Raw genomic sequence first — 20,577 nt, 5'->3', positions numbered from 1 at the left:
ATTATAAAGCTGAAGAGTTTGTTTGTTTGTTTGAACGCGCTAATCTTAGGAACTACTGGTCCGATTTGAAAAATTATTTTGGTGTTAGATAGACCATTCATTGAGGAAGGCTATAGGCTATAATATATCATCACGCTAAAACCAACAGAAGCGGTTAGCGGAGCCACGCGGATGCAACCGCGGAGCGCAGCTAGTTCGTGATATTACCGCATTAAAAAAAAACTCATTACCAAACTCTACAGCTTTAATTATTATTACATACTAGCTTCCGCCCGCGACTCCGTCCGCGCGGAAAAATGGAGATTTATTTTTTTCTAGGTAATTTTCCGGGATAAAAAGTATCCTATTTTATGCCCAGGATAATAAGGTATAATTATACCAAGTTTCATCGAAATCGAACCGTTAGTTTTCACGTGATGCCTGAACATACAGACAGACAGACAGACAGACAGACAAAAATTTTTTTAATCACATATTTGGGTTTGGTATCGATCCAGTAACACCCCCTGCTATTTATTTTTTCAATATTCTCAATGTACAGAATTGACCCTTCTACAGATTTATTATATGTATAGATAGACAGTATTATGTGGTATTATATGTATAATTAATAAAATATTATATGGTATAGATAAAGTTAAACATAGTATTTAAAACTACAAAGTATTAGTTCCATATGCAGACGAGTCAAGGCATTTTACAAATTATATCATTAGACTTATTTATTATGCTAAATGCTAAATGCTATATATAGAGACAAGTTAATTCAGATCTCGTCAATAACGTGATTGCGTGCGTGTAATTGCAAATTCCTTTAAAAATTATCTTTCAATTGCATTTAAAAATAATTGAGAGTTGCGATCGCTGCGTTCAGAAATGTGGGTAATCAAATGAAAATTTTGGTAATTCACCAAAATGTCTAAAAAGAAATCGGATATTACTTTCAATGTGTGGGTTAGGGTTGTCAAATTTACTATTTTTTATTTAAATTTGTAATTTCAGTAGCTTTGGCCTTTAGCAATGTCATTTTTTTCAAAGAAGTACAAAGCTACATTTTTGTTACGTCCATCTTAGCCTTTATCCTGTTAAATTTTATAAAAAACTAGCGGTCCGCCCCGGCTTCGCCCGTGGTACATATGAAAAATAAATGTTGGCCGATTCTCAGACTTACCCGATATGCACAGAAAATTTCATGAGAATCGGACCAGCCTTTTTGGATGAGTATGGTAACTAACATTGTGACACGGGAATTTTATATAATATAAGAAGATAATGTTGATCAAATAAGAGACAAATCTCATCTTAATTCTTAAACGTAATACAGTAGATAAAATCTATGTACAACTAAGCACCCACTGCTATAATAAATCATGCAAATAATAAACAAATATTAACACCCAAACGAGTTTCTTGACAAAAGAGAACATTAATCAAATCTATAAATCAATATTACTATCAATTTGTCGATACAATATTCACACTTAATATTGTTGACATAATGGATTAGTAGTGATCATTTAACATTATTTTTAAATTTTTTTTACACAAAAAATACGTTTATCAACGGTGTCATTAATTATGAGAAAGAATCTTTGACATTTGGATTTTGACATAAGCACGAAAAATTACAACTTTTTTTTTGAATTCACACCAAAAGGGTGATACAACAATGTACTAAGTTCTACAAGAATTGAGGACAAAAATATTTGACACTAGCGGTCCGCCCCGGCTTCGCCCGTGGTACATATTTCGCAATAAAAGGTATCCTATGTTCTTTCTGTGTGCCAAATTTCATCAAAAATCGGTTGAGAGGTTTAAGCGGGAAAGCGTAACAGACAGACAGACTTTCGCATTTATAATATTAGTAGGGATTACGTAGGTACCTATATATTTCTGCACTTAGAAGTAAAATATTGGAACTTTTCTCCTTGTAAAGTCTCTCCCGGATAATAACTCAGAAACTAGAGCCTAATATCACGAATACGTAAAAAACAATAAAAATATGAATTTGATATTTTTGGTTTTATGGCATTCAAATGCTTTATATTTATATTTTAAATTGATTAGGCATCCGCCCCGGATTGGCGTGAAAGGATGCGGGTTCGAGTACCGCCTCGTGAGTCGTGATCGATTTTTTTCTATTCCTTATAAATTTATATTTATACAAATATGAATAAAAAATATGATATGTTTCTATAAATCAATTACAACCAAGTGTCGAGTGTATATTTTTATCAGTATATTAATAACTTGAGAATACTCGAGGGCAGTTGATATTGACACTTGCAATCCGAGTCGATTTGACCGCAATATAACTAGCATACAAGCTACCCACGCGGCGTTGCTTGCATACTTTTACACGTGTTAAAAACTACTCTATTAATATTTAATTATTCCCGAAACGGTTTTTGCAATGCAAATTTAACAAGTAACCGGTTCTGGATTCGCTTGTTTTATGTGATTAAAATATTCATTATCTAATCCGGAATATATAATAATATCTATAAATAGAATTAGCCGTAATAAAACACAGACTAACTAAAAACCGGGTCGTGTCTAAACCGTAAGTACCGTCTATATGTATATAAATCTTATTATAAAACAAATAGTTCTAGAATTAAACCGTAGATAATAGATATTAGGTAAGGAGTAATTTAAACCTCTGTAGGTACTAAAGTTAAACCATGACTTTAAAATCTAGGTTTAAACTCAGTTTCTTTAAGTTTTTGTAATAAGACGGTAAGTATCTACAAGAATAACAACAAGGAAGTCTATACCTACAAGTACATATTGGTATTTCGAAAAAGGTAGTTTATTTTTGGATAGCATTAAAGTGTATTTTAAGATCAAATATTGCGCCACATTATTTAATTATTATATTTTATCCAGATATGTATTACCAGTCACTTCGTGTATTGTAAGTTTAATGCCTTTTTCATAAAGTTTGAAAATATACTGTCGTTTACTGACAACAGGCCGTCAGCGCAAAAGTGGCCTAAGCTATTGATTATTAGTATTGAGAAATTGACATTTATAATTAAGTGAGAATTCAGAATATGATATTAATTTAAATTTTATTGTAAATTTAAATTATTTACTTGTATTTATTGTTTAAACTAAAGTGCCTTTGTAATGCCATAAATTTTTGTTATAAAAATTTAATATTTAAAATATTTTTGTGGGTTACCTTTGCATTATGTTTTACGATAGTAAAATAAATAAATAAATAAATTATTTATTTATTTAATGATGTATGAAAATGTAAGTCAAAATATGATAAATATGCTATCAGTGACAAAGAAATTCTTGAAAACAGAAATTACTAAGACTTCAGGTTGTACGATAAAATATAAACTGCATGCCTTTTTTTTTTTTTATAGTGGGGAAATCTTCTTAGATACCCCCGGCTCCCGGGGATGGAGCCGTGGTTATGTCGGATTTTTACCGACTAAAACCCCACTCTGTTCCATCGCGCTGCTTTGGACGGAACTGCGGGAACGGTTACGACTCTACCGCGTGTCCCGCCCAGCAGATGCCCGTTTCCAGGCCCACCACTAGAACCCCCCTCGCTGGTGGCTGCTGGAACGAAGGCTTACGCCACCAACGCGCAGATAATGGATCTTTCCCCGCTCCATCATCCGCGTTCCCCCGAACCCCCGACCCCAACACCGTCCGGCCAGAGGGTGCACGCCGGAAGGTCCTCCGATGTGTGAAATACACGTCGGGGGACCCTCCGGCGCACTTTTATAGAGATTACCTCGCAGCCCCCACCTCACCAGAGGTGGCGGCCCTCGGTCCGGCCCCACGGACCGGATTACGAGTTGGCAGACGGCCGTTTTACAGCGGCCGCCGCCCCACACCTCTCTGCAGGAGTCTCCGCGCGTCATCACAATGACGCGTCGGGATCCCGCCCTCCGCTGCACGGCGTGGCTTGCAAAACCAGCGAGCCCGCCGCGCCGCGACCTCTGGCCGCCATCCACCGCCGCATAAAAGCCGGCTCCTCTCTGGTCCACAAACAGGACCTCTGCTGTCGGGTCAGTCGAGGCCTCGCAACCCCGACTGCCGTTCAGCGCCACCTTTGCCTAGCGGACACAGGGTCCGCCAAGCCACGACCTCTGGTCGCCATCCCACGCCGCACACAGCGGCCGCTGGGCCACACCTAGCCCTGGCCGTCGGGCCGGTCGAATCTCCCCGACTCTAGACCAGCCGTTCAGCCCCTCGCTGGTCCAATTTCGCTTCACTCAGAGGGCCATAACTCTGAGCTACTGAGCCCCTCCGCCGCGACAAGGCCTGGACCGTTGGGGGGATAAACTGCATGCCTGATAAAGCGCGTGTTTTCTACTAATAATAGTGCTTTAAATGTCTTATTTATTCTTATTTTGCACCTGTATATAGTATAATTAATACGTAAATAGTCGGAAAAGCACTATTCATTATTATTAATTATTAATGCAAATAAAATAATTTAGCTATAGAGCGGCAATATTATTTCTAATTTAAATTAATATTTTTTAAATAAATATAAAAAAGTAATAAGGAAAAAAAATAAAAGATACATTCAAAAAGTAATGATTGTATGATTTATTTAGACTGTAATAAAATTATAATATTTATCATGCAACAACGCAGCGTGATATTATTAATTCTGCCGATATCTTTATTATGCTGCATAATATAAGACTATATTATGCAGTTTTGTAAATTACTTATAAAATTATAATATTATTATTTTTTTTAAATATTTTCTTTTATCGATATCAAATTCATCAATATCCTGTTCCTAACTCTAAATTGCTAAATAAACTGCTTAAAAGCTAAAAACTTAACTAATTTCGGAGTGATAAGAGAGACATATAAAAATTGTCCATATTATATTATACCTAGTACAAGCACAAGTATTATTAGTCGTATAAGCGTACACCCGTACCGTCAGCGGTGATGGCTGAGATATGTATCCTATTCTACTAATATGTATTATAAATGCGAAATTTTGTGAGGATGTGTATACAGTGTGTGTTTGTTTGTCACGCAAATACTACTGAACCGATTACAATAAAATTTAGCACACATATAGAGGGTAACTTGGATTGACACACAGGATAGGTTTTATCCCGGAAATGGATACTATGCGGGATAAAACCTATCCTGAGAACGGACTATGAGGGTTTTTCTTTGAAAACACGGGCGAAGCCGCGGGTGGAAAGCTAGTATGAACAAATCAAAACCAAATCAAAACAAATCAAATCAATATGAAGCCTTTTTGAAAGACGCGTAGACCGTCTATCAGCGCGCACGGTGATCTACATATTATTATGTAGAAAATACACACCTATCTCAAAAGCTTTATGTGTGGTTTTTATTTTTTATCTTTTGAATGAGGCATATTTATTGCATATCATACATTAGTTGACAATTTAGAAGCAGTTTGATATTGTTGAAGGTTTATTTATTGCATAATTTACTCTATAAAAACCTCCTTTTACGGTGTTTATAGTCACACGTAAACGAAATGAAACTAACTATTTGTTATAGTCAAAATTCATAACTGGTCAAAACTAGATTTGACTGTAAAAATCCGTTCAAATGTGGTTTAACTCCACCCGTTAGAATAATCTTGAATTCAAAAAAAATAGAGTTAGGAAACTTTTGGAGTGCTATAAAACAAGTAATTATATTAGTCTTAAATATATACAATAATCGGATGAAATCAGACACATGAAAACCTGTGTAACTTGTTAAATTATGACAAAAGACAGCCTATTAAAAATCATAGGAGAGCTTACCTTTTTAGATTAGCATTTTTGATTAAGAGAGATTGAAAACTGCTTATTTTAATTTCTACGTTACCTACTTTAGATAGGGTTGAAATTTCATTGAAGATTTACATAAAAAAAAGTAAAAAGAAGCTAGGTTGTATTTTATTACAGCTTTTAGAACATTGAGATAAATAGATAGACCGCTAAATAGACCAGTTTTGAACGATTTAAACAAATAAATAATTTTAAAGATGCAGTACGTAATTAATAAAAAAAAATTGGTTATCTGTAAAGTCGGTTTACTGACAATAGTTGAACGTGACAAGCTGTGGTGACAACGTCCGATTGTGCTTCTTTGTCGCTCGTTCCGCGCTCTCGCTCGCACTTCAAGCCTTACATGGAACGCCTCAGATGAGTCAGAGCGAGGTAACGCCGCATGAGTCATGTTTTTTCGTGCGTGCAGCCGGCTTTATCGAATTATAAGACGTTGTCACGTCAAAAAACCTATTAAATTTAATACTGCATTTGAAAGTAGATAAGACTATTTGTATAGTTTTAAACAACCTAAAAATGACCTACCTTTATGAGTCATCTATTTTTTTTATATCGATTTAGGTTTTTATGAAAAATTGCAGGTATATAATTTGCAGACAAAATATCAGCACTTAAGATTAAAAATAATAAGTGAGCTCAGTCTAAAGATCTTTATCTATCTTAATCAATAAAATTGTACATACTAAGGTAGGTATATTGCTAAGTATATAACTCACTAGCTTTCCACCCGCGGCATTACCCGCGCAGTCAAAGAAACCCGCATAGTTTCCGTTCCCGTGGGATTTCCGGAATAAAACCTATCCTATGTCCCGGGGTAAAAAGTAGCGTATGTCCTTTCTCGGGTATCAAAATATCTCTATACCAAATTTCATGCAAATTGGTTCAGTAGTAAAGGCGTGATTGAGTAACAGACAGACAGACAGCGTTACTTTCGCATTTATAATATTAATTATGGATTAAATTCTTGTATTTGCACCGAGCATTGATAAGTGTATAAATTTTGAATCTGTCCATAAAAAGTGGGTTTAAATCGAGTCTAAAGGAGTTGGCATATGAACATGCAGATAAAACTAATTCAAATTAAAAAAAAAATAACAATATTGTTTATTTCTTTCGTTTACAGATCTTAAACGAATAATGCAAAAACATAAGGAAATTAATTTAAGAAAATCTGTGTGTGTGTGTTTGTGTGAATCTGTAATAGAAGCGGCGTTTAATTTTGAAAACATAACCTTATTTACACAGTCGGTAAATAATTGCGTAAAACGCGTCGATTTTATTAATAATATCAATACAAATGAAACATTAAGAATCAGCTGCTGTATTCTGATTAACCGAGTCAAAGGTTATAATGTACTGTACTTGATTATATAATTATGTAAAGAAACGTTGGCGTAAATCGGTTACTTTGTTATCGAATTTTCGATTGTAGGAAAAATGTTATTTTAGGTGAATACACTAGCTTTCCGCCCGCGCCTTCGCACGCTTCTAAAACCTAATCTTAATATATATAAATCTCGTGTCACAATGTTTGTCTTCGATGGACTCCTAAACCACTTAACCGATTATAATAAAATTCGCACACCATGTGCAGTTCGATCCAACTTGAGAGATAGGATAGTTTAAATCTCAAATCGTTTTAGAGAAAGCGGGCGAAGCCGCGGGCGGTAAGCTAGTAAATTATATACAAAGACCTTACTCTTGAATCACTCTATTTATTAAAAAACCAAATCGAAATGCGGAGTTTTATGGGACATAGGGACAGAGAAAGCGACTTTGTTTTATACTATGATGTGATAAGCATTATTCAGCTTTCTATAAAAATAATTTTCTTTATATCTACAAGTACTTGGAGTGAATGTCCTCTTATCATCATGTATTCTTTTGAAAATATTTAGGTAATTGGCCAATAAACTGTGACTTTTCCTTCTTTTCTATAACTTTTGTTTTAAACGTCAATGTGTCAATGACCTTACCCTAATTTCTCTTCAATATTTTATAAAAAAGTATGACTTTTCTGAATTATGGATAATTACAGGAAATCTAGTATTAACTAATTTGTGATACAAAAAATTATGTAATAAACACACAAGAGCCTATAAAATAAATAATAATCATACAAGATTTTTTCATTCATTCAAGATCAAAACAATGTGCATCCAGCGGAATTTTAAAATCGCGCGAAAATTTTTAATTGTCCTGGGAAATACAACTTTATTGCTATGGAACTAGAATAAAAAATGGTGTAGCCGGAAATCCATTGTTTACCTTATTACGAATTACATACGTACATCACGTAAGCATCCAATTATTTAGTACTTTATTATTCATAGTAAAAACCTAGAATAATTACTATTCTGTATTGTTTATGCTTCATTCGGTGATTTGTTTATATTATATTATATACGATTTAGTATTTCCTTGGATTTTGGTAGATTTTTAAAATGGTGTCAATTAACTAAGTGCGTAATGCATTTACTGAAATTTGATTTTTTTTTTAATTTTAAATTACTTCTAGTTACACATAAACCTTTATTGAACATTTTTAGAAACATTTTAAACACTAAATAAATTGGTTAAACCAACTACCTCTTTATATAAAAACAATTCTCTTTAATCTAAACTAGGTATTATTATCTGATACATTTTTCATTAATTAATGGTTGTCACTTGAGTTGCTGCGTTGTTGACCGAGTGACCTTGAAATTGCTGACCTTGAAATACGCGATGTTTTGTATAAAAAGCCAAAATAAATATTGCAAAATGTTTAAATATTTATAAATCAATATCAATATAGTGTATAGGTAGCATTGCCACAATTTGTCCCTTTACAAACTTAAAATAAAAACGATAAAATCGTACTACTAGTAGATGTACATGTATTATCACAGACTAGTTGTGCTCCGCGGATTTACTCGCAGTGCTCCGCTCTTGTTGGTCTTAGAGAGATGATATATAGCCTATTAGCACAAGCCTATAGCCTTCCTCGATAAATGGGCTATCTAACACCGAAGAATTTTTCAAATCGGACTAGTAGTTCCCGAGATTAGCGCGTTCAAACAAACAAACAAACTCTTCAGCTTTATAATATTAAGTACCTATAAACATAATAAAATACTATACTTGTAGTATTAGATAGAAAGAAAGAAAGAAACATTTATTTATTAGGCCGCGTTTCTTTTTCTGTCAGCAGACTCTGTCTGTCTTTATTTATCTGTCAGCAGACTCTGTCTGACAGCAACTTGCAAGCCTAAGACCGGGTTTCCACCTGCAACTAGGCTTGCAAGTTGCTGTCAGACAGACTGTCGGACATTTCTCGCGGAAGTTTTCTTGCAGATGGAAACGCGGCCTTAGTATTATCTTTGACTGTCGTGTGGTCGTTTACTGTAAATAATGTGTAAAAAATTATTTAGACTCATTAATTATCCATAAAGTACCTATGCATTCCTATGAACTAAGACTGACTGTTAGACGAATTTCGATCTTACCACTTATTCGATTTTGATGAAATTTGATATACTTTTTGCGACCCGTAGGATCACAGATCACAGAAACTAGTTTCTCTAGATCTCGGATAAACTAAAGGGAAATAATACGCGAGCGAAACCGTGGACGGGAAGCTAGTAAATAAAACATAATATTCCAGATACTATTAGCTGAATATTTTTTACAACAAATAAGTAACTACATATAATATTATATGCAAAAACATGTTTGTCAGATTTTCAATCTTCCCACAGTTACGGAACTACGGTACAAGATAATTTTTTCATACAAATCATTAAAAATAACCCTAAAATATATATAATTATGCATAGTAGAGACAGAGATAAATAAAATAAACTGCTTATTTTTAATGTTTGAGTCGCCAAAGACGTAATCCTACTAATATTATAAATGCGAATGTTTGTGAGGATGTGTATGTGTGTGTTTGTTACTCTTTCACGCAAATACTACTGAATCGATTACAACGAAATTTAGTACACATATAGAGGGTAACTTGGATTCACACATAGGATAAGTTTTATCCCGGAAATCCCACGGGAACGTTAACTAAGCCGCAGGCAGAAAGCTAGTTCATAATAAATTTTAAATTTGTTTTACATTTTGATTCAATAAGAGAACATAATTTATAGAGTAAAAGATATTAAGGAGCCCTTGCCCCAAATATACTATGTCTATATCTTTATCTACGGTTATTTTAAAATAAATATTCCATAATATTATATTTTATATACCAACACGAGCTTTATGAAAGTTTTATAAAAACACAAGTCTACAAAAAACTATAATTCGATAATTATAAAATTTTCCAATGTATATGTTACCGGTCAAACCCGATTTTAGGACAAACTAGTTTTTCCTAGGCTAAACTAGTTCGTCCTAAAACCAATAGGATAAATCAGTTTAGGATAACCCATTGAGCCCCAAGCGGCCCGATCGGTCCAAGACACAATAGATTTTCTATTGTGCCTGTGATTCCGTGGCCTCAGTAGTGAGTTAATAAACTAGTACCTATTGCAATCAAGCTTTTTTAGAACTTACAGATTTGAACCAAGGCTCTGACATATCATTAATTTATTATTGTGTCATAAAACCGGTTAACCAAACGTCACTAAGCAAAGCAAAATTAACATAAGAGGAAGAATTCAATTTTACTAAACAAAGTTTAGGTAGTTTATTTAGGAGAAATGTTAGTGGCTAAATTAATTAAAATTTAAAATTAATACACATACTTTTAGAAGAATTACGTAGATATACAATATTAAATTTGTAAAAAGTAAAAAAATATAAAATGCCCTTTATGTAGACATAATAAAAATAAAGATAGTTATTGTTGTGATCCTCAGAATAAAAAAAAAAATTTTAATATATTTATGTGAGGAGGTGTCAACTTCGACATCTGATCCGGTGTGGTAGGTTGTCTATTTATATCGATTTATTTTATTATCTATAATATAGAATTATTATGCTAAAGCCTAGTTGTTGATCAAACCACAGTTATTATAATAATAATTAATAAACTAATCAAACAATATTAATTAATAATTATTAAAATATTCTTATGAGGCATAAACTATAATAATATCTATTATTAAGAAAAAACGTTCTCTTGTTTTTATGGTAGTACTTAAGAATTACCTACTAGACTAATTTAGAAATTAATTATATTAATTATTTTAATCGCGTTTAAAATCCGTTACAATCTTTAATTTCTAAATGTATACTCGCGTAAAATCAAACACAAGGAAATACTACTAGACTTGTCTATACATATAATAAATCTGTAGAAGGGTCAATTCTGTACATTGAAAATATTGAAAAAATAAATACCAGGGGGTGTTACTGGATCGATACCAAACCCAAATATGTGTTTAAAAAAATTTTTGTCTGTCTGTCTGTCTGTATGTTCAGGCATCACGTGAAAACTAACGGTTCGATTTCGATTAAACTTGGTATAATTATACCTTATTATCCTGGGCGTAAAATAGGATACTTTTTATCCTGAAAAAAATACGTAGAAAAAAATTAATCTTAATTTTTCAGTTTTATCCATAGACGTCAATAGACGTTCTGTAGAACCGCGAACACACGTTGCGTATTAATATAGGCCTAGCCGTATTTGGGTCCAATAGATATTTATAAGATATCATTGTCAGAGTTACTCAAAATGGAGAAATAAACCATCCACGCGAAGACCGACATCCGCGCGGACGGAGTCGCGGGCGGAAGCTAGCCAAATCTTTACAGAGTAAAAATGTTTTTTTCCAGGTCAACCAGGATGATGTCGAGTTATGTAAATGTAACATTTTGAAATTAGAATAAGGTCAACTTTTTTGTTGTAATCGGTTAAAGTTTTTACGCTAGCGTCACGTTGTTTGTATGTTTCCAAATCCTTTTTGACCCACTCTAAACGGACAGATGTAATTCAAACTTGTTTAATTAACGTAGGTATAATTTAAAGAATTGATCATATTAGAGTGTGTTTTTAAATAAATTTACTTCATTACCGACGCGGTTTTATCTGCATTGCTCCGCTCGTTTTGATCTTAGATCTGATGATGTTAGTTATGTTCATGCATTTTCAGCACTTTTTGAGTTTAACAGACAAAATTATAAAAAACTATATTTTTGGCTTAGATATCGATTTAGATCACGCACCAAGTATTTTTATGTTTAATCTACAATTATTATTACAGTTTTGACTTTCCTACGATTTTATTATATGTATAGAATAGATGTATATAGATCAACCAAGTCCTATAAGTAATTCTACACGATATAATAATAACAATGTATCCTATACAATATAGGTACATTGCGGTTGGCTGTTAACACAATATATCATATTGTCTTATAAGTTACACCTCGATTTCAATACATTGTTGATATAATATATGTTGGTGTTTGAATGTATGACTTAATTTTAAGTTTAATTGGACGATTTAAGCAGAGAAAATCACAATTAGTTGTACGTAAACTACAAAACTATTCCTGTGTCTTGCCATGTGAAAAAAAAACTTTTCATACCTACCTACTTTAAAAGTACAGGGCTCGATTTTAATTAAAAATACCTATTTCATCTCAATTTTACTTCCAAAACGGTGTGGTAGAGCCAAGCGTAATATTAAGATGAAAATATATTATTATGATAAAGGAATATTAATTGCAAAAATAAATATGATTAAAATATATGAATATTTAGTCAAAATTATAAGCCTGCTTCTCACACTCAAACACTCAAGACGAAAAAAAAAACACTAAACATAAAACCTGAACCACAAATTTTACAGTTATTGCGTACGTCGCTGATTGCATCACACAAAAACCCGTCTTTGCATTATAATTTATAATGCACAAAATTGAGGGTCAATGCCAGGAGTGCAAAAATAAATTGTATCAAAAAATTGATTAACAAACGGTGATTAGGCTTTCTATTTCTAACCTAACGAAGAATACGTTCGTAGACAAACCTGTGTTACGCACTATGTTTTAAAATAATAGGCCTAGGCTTATAATACGGCCCCTGATCAAACGTACAACCTCTGTAGTGTCTGTAGTACCTAAGGTCAATAACCAGATCAAATTTTATTTAAAGTATTTTGTATCTCTAATCTCGATGACAACTAATCACATAACAGTTTAGGCCCTACTTATAAACCCTTAAATCTCTTTTTCCAAGAAGTTACGCAAAGTATAAAAATACATAATTAACAAGTGATAACTGCGTTAAAACTGCGCCTTCTTGTTCTTGGTATATATCAATGATCTTCCCTATTATTTGCAGGATAGGTGTGAAATAGTTCTGTTTGCAGATGATACCTCATTAATTTTTAATTTTTAATGTGGATAGGCATGTGTTGACCCAAATGTTGACGAAGTGAACAGTGCTCTTTTACACATATCTGAATGGTTTACTGCCAATAATTTATTATTAAATGCCAAAAAAACCACTTGTGTTGAATTTTTACTTCCTAACGTAAAAAAGTTGAACAGAGATATTACCTTCAACGGGGAGGTATTGCATCCTACTGAGTCTACTGTATTTCTAGTGTTTACATTGGACGAGAAACTACAGTGGGGAGCCCATGTCAACACCGCTGCAGGTAAGCTCAGTTCAGCTGCATATGCAGTCCGAAAAATAAGGCATCTCACCGATGAAGATACGGCTAGATTGGTTTATTTCAGCTACTTTCATAGCATTATGTCCTATGGAATTCTACTGTGGGGCAGGGCTGCAGATATAGAAACTATATTTATCTTACAGAAAAGCTCCGACTTACACACAAGAGTAGGAGATAGACACGATTATGGCACAAGGAACAGGAATAGAATTGAAATGCCATTTTTCCGATTAGCTAAAGTTAAAAATTCATTTATGGGTCAAGGTATACGCTTTTACAATAGAATTCCTCATAATATTAAAGAGTTTAGTAGTTCTAAATTTAAAACTTATATAAAAAATGTACTAGTTCAGAGAGCGTACTACAGTATTCAGGAATATATGGACGATAAAAATCCATGGAGGGTTGTCGCGTAAAAACCACAGGACAGTTCTTTGGCATATTATGATATAATATGTAGTTAGATATAAGTTACTGTATATTATGTAATATTGACATGATTTTAAAAGAGCAACTATGGAGTTTCTTGCCGATTCTTCTCCATAGATACTGCTTTCCGAATCGGTGGTAAATGTTAAAAATACTTACCTATGTAATGACGATTCGAAAGTGCTACTAAATAGTAGTCTAATTGAATAAATGAATGTTTGAGTTTGAGTTTGAAAAACAACCGACTTCAAACTTGCACTTGCAAAATTTACAAATACCTACAGACAAAAATGCTCATAAAATAAAAACTACTGGGCCTATCCGAATAAAATTTTTATAGGACCAATTCGACACTATCCCGCATCGAACAAAAAAAGAATCACGTAAATCGGTTCAGAAACCTCGGAGTAATCGGTGTACATACATAAAAAAAAAATATATACCGGCCGAATTGATAACCTCCTCCTTTTTTTTTAAGTCGGTTAAAAAAAACATGTCTTCCGCATACCCTTTAACAGCGGCAATTAGCTGTCAAAAATAAAAATTGTTTTTAGCTTTCGTTTAAAAATATGTGATAACTTGTGAAAATTTTAACGTTTAATAATAAAAAATAGATTATATTCACTCTCAGACTCGTATTGGTCTGAGTTGTTACTGGTATCTAGTATAACGTACTCTACAATAATTAATAACATCGAACAATTTCAGAGAAAGATTTAGGCCGACTCTACGCTGTGTCTATATTCTATAGGTAAGTATACCAGTAAAAAAAATTAAACGAATTAGCTAAATCGGGAAATATACTCGGTTATTTAACTCTAAAACCGGTCGACCGTGATTTTTAATAATAGATTTTAACTTGGTGACGTTCTGTTACAATAAGTTTACAATATAATGGTTGCCATGGAAACCGTACAATTATTAAATCCAAAGCATGGTCCATGCCAAAGCATTATAGTTTGAGTTAAGAATAAACTTAAATATCTAAAATATATATTAATTTTTCAACGTTTAATAATATATTATGTATTATGCTCTCTTTTTAACTAAAACAGTGCATTAATGTATTGAAACTACACATTACTTTTTCAAAAAAAAAAAAAAATACACCACCCTAAAAATAATTTCATTACCTACGCAAAATAATTATTTTTTATGCTCTCTAGATGTAGAGTTTAGTTTTACTATTGTATAATTAATGTCTATAATGTCTATTATCTAATATTATCTACTGGGTCGTAATTTATCAGTCTCGAGGTCAATGTTTAGCCCTTTTTGCAATAATCTACGATATGTACCTACATATTATTATTTTAACATTTGAAGTAACTTATAGGCCAGTAAATCTAGTTACTAATTTCTTATATTTAATATTTATAATTTAAAAATAATTTAATAGTATAATTTGGCAGTAAAGCAGTTAAATTGAATCTATTTTTATCTCTACTATTGATAATTCCTTTATCGTTATGAAAATCTGCATCAGATTTGTTCAATTATAACAGGCATCATATTATATTAAATCGGTCAGTATTTATGTGTCCACGTGGAAACGGCTGTACCAGTTTTGATTTATTTGAGAAAAAAAAGAATGGATAGAGATGTTTGTACCGTAATGCGTTATAATTAGTATAGTATATACCTACAATCTATAATATAAAAATGAATCCCAAAATGTGTTGGTAAGCGCATAACTTGAGAACGGCTTAACCGATTTCGTTAATTCTTTTTTTATAATATTCCTTGAAGTTCGAGGATGGTTTTTATTTAGAGAAAACGTGAATATTTACCACGGTTGAAGCCGGGGCGGACCGCTAGTCTATAATATAAAAATGAATCCCAAAATGTGTTGGTAAGCGCATAACTTGAGAACGGCTTAACCGATTTCGTTAATTCTTTTTTTATAATATACCTTGAAGTTCGAGGATGGTTTTTATGTAGAGAAAACGTGAATATATGTACCACGGTTGAAGCCGGGGCGGACCGCTAGTTAATGATAAAATCGGCAATTGTATTATCGAAATCAGAATAATAAATAAATTATTCATAATTCAATATGTAACGTAACTGATTTTTAACGTGATTTATTCATATTATTCAAGGAAAATTTCAACGAGCGTAATTAAGATTACTGTTTAATACTATAATGAGTAAATCAGGTTTAAAATTCTTTTTAAATTCCATAATTTGATTAAAATAATTTATATAAAAATTAACGAAACCCGGATGACTTTACGGATATTATTAATTCGTTATTTACTGCCATTAATTATCATAAAATTCAACAACAATACGCATATATTTACACTAAATTAAAAATAAACGTGACTTATAAATATACATCATAATTCAAGTTAATTTATCAGCAACTGCAAAAACTTGTTGAAATTAATACACATTCTTATACACAATTACAATTAATTTTTTACGCTTATTTACTTGCATATTTTTTATTCGTAAAAGTAAAATATTTCAAATCTTATCTAATATATAAAAATCAATGCCACTTTTCGTTGTAATTCCATAACTCGAGAACGGCTGAACCGATTTCGATAATTCTTTTTTTATTATATTCCTTGAAGTACGAGGATGGTTCTTATGTAGAGAAAACGTAAACATGTACCACGGGCGAAGCCGGGGCGGACCCCCTATTAAATATTTATTTGACTTCAAAATTTATTTGTTTTGAACATATTTTTGACACATAAGCCAGGAAACTATCTCCTAGAAAATTTAGGAAAATACTCACTCAAGTAATTATCAATTTTGCCGGTATCACTGAACTTTAACAAAAATAATATCACCGATACATTCACACGCGATCACAAAATGTTCGCAACGAAATACGCGTATTCGTACACCGGCGCTCACAACACATATTGAAACTACGCACACTACCGCGTATATTTAAGAGTACAAGTTAAATTTTGTAGTATACATGTATAATTTTAGATGCTATTTAAAGCTGTTTTAATGTCACTTAATTTTTCGAAATTCGCTACATAAGTATAATATAGTATAGGTCGGCTTGCATTGTATTGCAACATATTTTACAATGGACTATACGTACTAGTTGATTTTTTATATAGTGTTGTAGCTTGTGAATCACACAATTTTGTTAAATGCTCATAGAATTTTTTATTATCTGTTTGTTTACCTTGTGTATTTAACATGCGAAAAACTCGCGCCTCGCTTTGGTTTTCTTTGATTTTTTTAAATTGCTTTGCGCGTGGTAGATTTTGTAACTAATTCAACATCAAAAAGACGAATTATATCTAACTAGCTTGCGTGATCATATATAGCCTATACCTTTAGTCTTAGCCTTTCTCGATAAATGGACTATCTAACACTGAAAGAATTTTTCAAATCGGACCATTAGTTCCTGAGATTAGCGCGTTCAAACAAACAAACTCTTCAGCTTTACAATATTAGTATAGATAGGAACATACACAGAGAAAGCGACTTTGTTTTATACTATGTAGTGATACAATTGTATAGTTAGGTAGAACGAACCGAAAGAAAATAATATGTTATTTTTTTAAACTATCTCCCAATTTGCGGCCATAAGTTTCAACTTACTTATCGATAAAACTGCCACTAGAGAGTGTTAATTCCGTAAAGCGAACATGACCTTATTGACCATCAAAATATAAATATTACACTAGCTGACCCTGCGAACAGTATTCAGGATAACACTATCCTTTCGTAAAAATAATTATTAACGACCTATTTTTGGGCAACCGAATGTACAGTTTATTAATAAAATTCACTCAATCTGTTATAGAGAATTTTGCTCACAAACACTGAAGTTACAATTTTTGAAGTGAAAACTTAAACTCGTGTCAGGACACGTGGCCTGATCGAAAAAGCGTAAGACGGATTTTTTTTAGCCCTTATATTCCATGCGTAAGACGGATACCATTCCAAAATATCAAACATAGAACGTTTTCACTTCTGCCGGCACTCCCGGAGTGCAACCCGTCTTTTTTTTTAATAGACTATGTTAATATTATAAAGCTGAAAAGTTTGTTTGTTTGCTCGCTTGAACGCGCAAATCAGTCCGATTTGAAAAATTATTTGACTGTTAGATAGCCCCTTTATCGAGGAAGGCTATTAGGCTATATATCATCACGCTAAGACAAATAGGACCGGAGTAATGAGAGTAAAACTACGGGGCAGAGGTAGTCAATAAGAACTTTTTTAATAAGAAATGAACATCGGCCGTGGTACACTTTTAATCACAGCTCAATTAAACCAAAGCATCAGGTTGACCATGACGACTTCAATCATAAATATTCTATGCCTTATTAGAGTATTAAGTTTTGGCCTAAAAGGCCTACACAGGTTTAGCACAGGACAAACTTGAGCTAGTCTAAGAGTTCACGATCATTTTTATTCAGATATTTTTCTTTTCTAAGTTTATAGTCTGTCTGTTTATACGTATAGTTGTAACCAGATATTGTTCATTACTTTTTAAGGCTGAAAATATAAGTTCCAGCTTTTGATAGTAAATTAAATTAATATTTATTTATAAACAGACAGAAAAATTGTGGAATCTAAGTCTCTACAATCTCTACAAATAGTAATTTTAATGTTACATACTGTAAATACATAAAATAAAATAATTAAATCCTTTTTTATAACTCCTCAATGAGTTAAAATAATATAATTCGAATAAGTGTGAGTGGGATTGACCGTTCAATTTATTGTTTCTAGAGATTATAGCAATATTTATTGAACTGTGCCTCGTTGATAGTTTCTGAGACTATTGCCTCAGAATCTTATATCAGAGACAGAAAACCCCTAATTTTAATTGTCCTATAAATTTTATTTCTTTATATAACCACCACCGTTTGTACACATTATTTTCATCTTATCTGTACTTTATGTGTCTCTATTTCTTTTGTGTGTGCAATAAATAATTAAATAAATAAATAAATAAATAAATATAATTTAGTACGCTAACAGTTCACGCATCTCTTAGACTATAGATACAAACATAGATAATTTCTAATTAATGAATTAAAATGTTTAAATTAAAATGATTGAAATATTCATTGTATTTCGAAAAGACATGTGTGGAATGCGAATTTGTATTAGGTAGTTAACGTGTTTTCTTATCTTTTATGCATATTTTAATAGCTTTTTTTGCATAAAATAAAGTAGGCAATAGTAGTATTGCGAAATATGAGCGTGAGAGGATATTTTTGAGTACCTATATGAAAATTATCCTTAAAATATATTATTTTACATTTATACAGGGTGTCCCACTATTGGTATACTAAGCGCGAAGGGACTTGTAGTTATGCATACACTGATCACGTAAAAAATGCTTAAACAACGAAATTATGTCAAAAATTTTTTGTTAAATTTTTCCTGAAAATCCATGTTTTCTTCTCTAGCTTCGCGAAACCGGCATATACCGCTTCTCTAATGAGGGCAGTGTGGCAAAACATAATCTTAAACGATAGCTCACGTGCTGGTGGCAAAGTTGGGCGGGTTGCTTGTTATGGGTGTACACTGTACAGTATACACTGTACACATAAAGTTTTAAGAATTCATCTATCTGAAAAAAAATGCGTCTGAAATATTATATGTATTTTTTACGTATTCAGCGTATGCAAAACTACAAGCTCCTTTGAGCTTAGTATAGGTATACCAACAGTGGGACACCCTGTATATAATATATATTATATATATCAGTTTCTGGGTTTTACTCGCGTATTGCAAGATGAACAGCCTATAACGTATAGTAGTAAGTAGGCACCTATTATTTGAAAGTATGTATAAGATAATAATGAAGTTTATAAATAAGGATAAACTTGCAAAAATTATAATCAATTTTCAAACAACCTATCTGGATCGAATTATAATTTATATAACTAGTTTTTTTTTCATAATAGCTTTTAGCCTATAAAAACGTATACTAAACTGTCTATACTTATAAACTTATAAATTATGAATGTGTTATACTTTTTAAACGCGACTCGTATGTAGTTTACTAATAAAAAATAATAAAAAATAAATATAGGACAAAGGCCGATTACAGAGTTTCACCAACCGTCAGTGCGTACGTCAGTCGCGCTTGTCATATTATGTATGGAAATTCATAAACCGTACAGTGCTAGACCGACCATACGCACGCGTATTTTGCTACGCACTGCGTACGAGGACCGCCGGTCGAGCACGTACGCGTGCGTAGCGTTGGTCGGTGCTGTACCGAGCGGTACACTGCGTACCAGTAAACTGACTGTACTACAGGTCTGGTCAGTTTACTGATACGCAGAGCATTGAATGATACAAACTGACGGTCGGTCAATGCCTATCGTCAAGGCCGATGGTACGCACTGACGGTCGGTGAAGCTCTGTAACCGGCCTATTATTTTTACTAATAATTTACTTCTTTCAGAACTGACATTAACATATTTCTGTTCCGCATTTACACATCGCATTATTAATATACTTTTGCAATTTGTCTCAATCTTTATTAATATTTAGTTAAGAACTTAATCAAAGGATCATCTATGTAGGTAAACAGGTTGTAACACTTTTTTTTATAAATTTGAAAAAATTATATTGGTTCGCCCACAGAGGTTCGCCTCTAACATCAGAAAATAATCAATTCGATTGAAGTCAGTTGTGATTGGCAGAACAATCGCAGTTTAAATATATAAAATCTTTTAGAAGTCTTTTGAAAACAATTTTTCGTATCC

At 32.6% G+C, this 20,577-nt stretch overlaps 1 protein-coding gene across 2 annotated transcripts in view; it reads right to left on the bottom strand.

The window, feature by feature from the left end:
* Positions 1-20,577, bottom strand: part of LOC123693668 (protein peste-like) — an 85,706-nt gene that overhangs the window by 46,304 nt on the left and 18,825 nt on the right. Inside the window, exon 1 of one of the 2 annotated variants that reach the window (XM_045638860.1) lies at positions 16,614-16,730. The exons of the other annotated variant lie outside the window; for it this stretch is intronic. The gene's annotated coding sequence lies outside the window, so the exon portion shown is untranslated. Of the gene's footprint in view, positions 1-16,613; positions 16,731-20,577 lie in introns of those variants that run through there. 2 annotated transcript variants of the gene reach the window in all.

The sequence above is a fragment of the Colias croceus genome, chromosome 8 (assembly GCF_905220415.1).
Source record: "Colias croceus chromosome 8, ilColCroc2.1".
Taxonomy (NCBI): Eukaryota; Metazoa; Arthropoda; class Insecta; order Lepidoptera; family Pieridae; genus Colias; species Colias croceus.
This window is presented reverse-complemented; position numbering and strand designations above follow the sequence as displayed.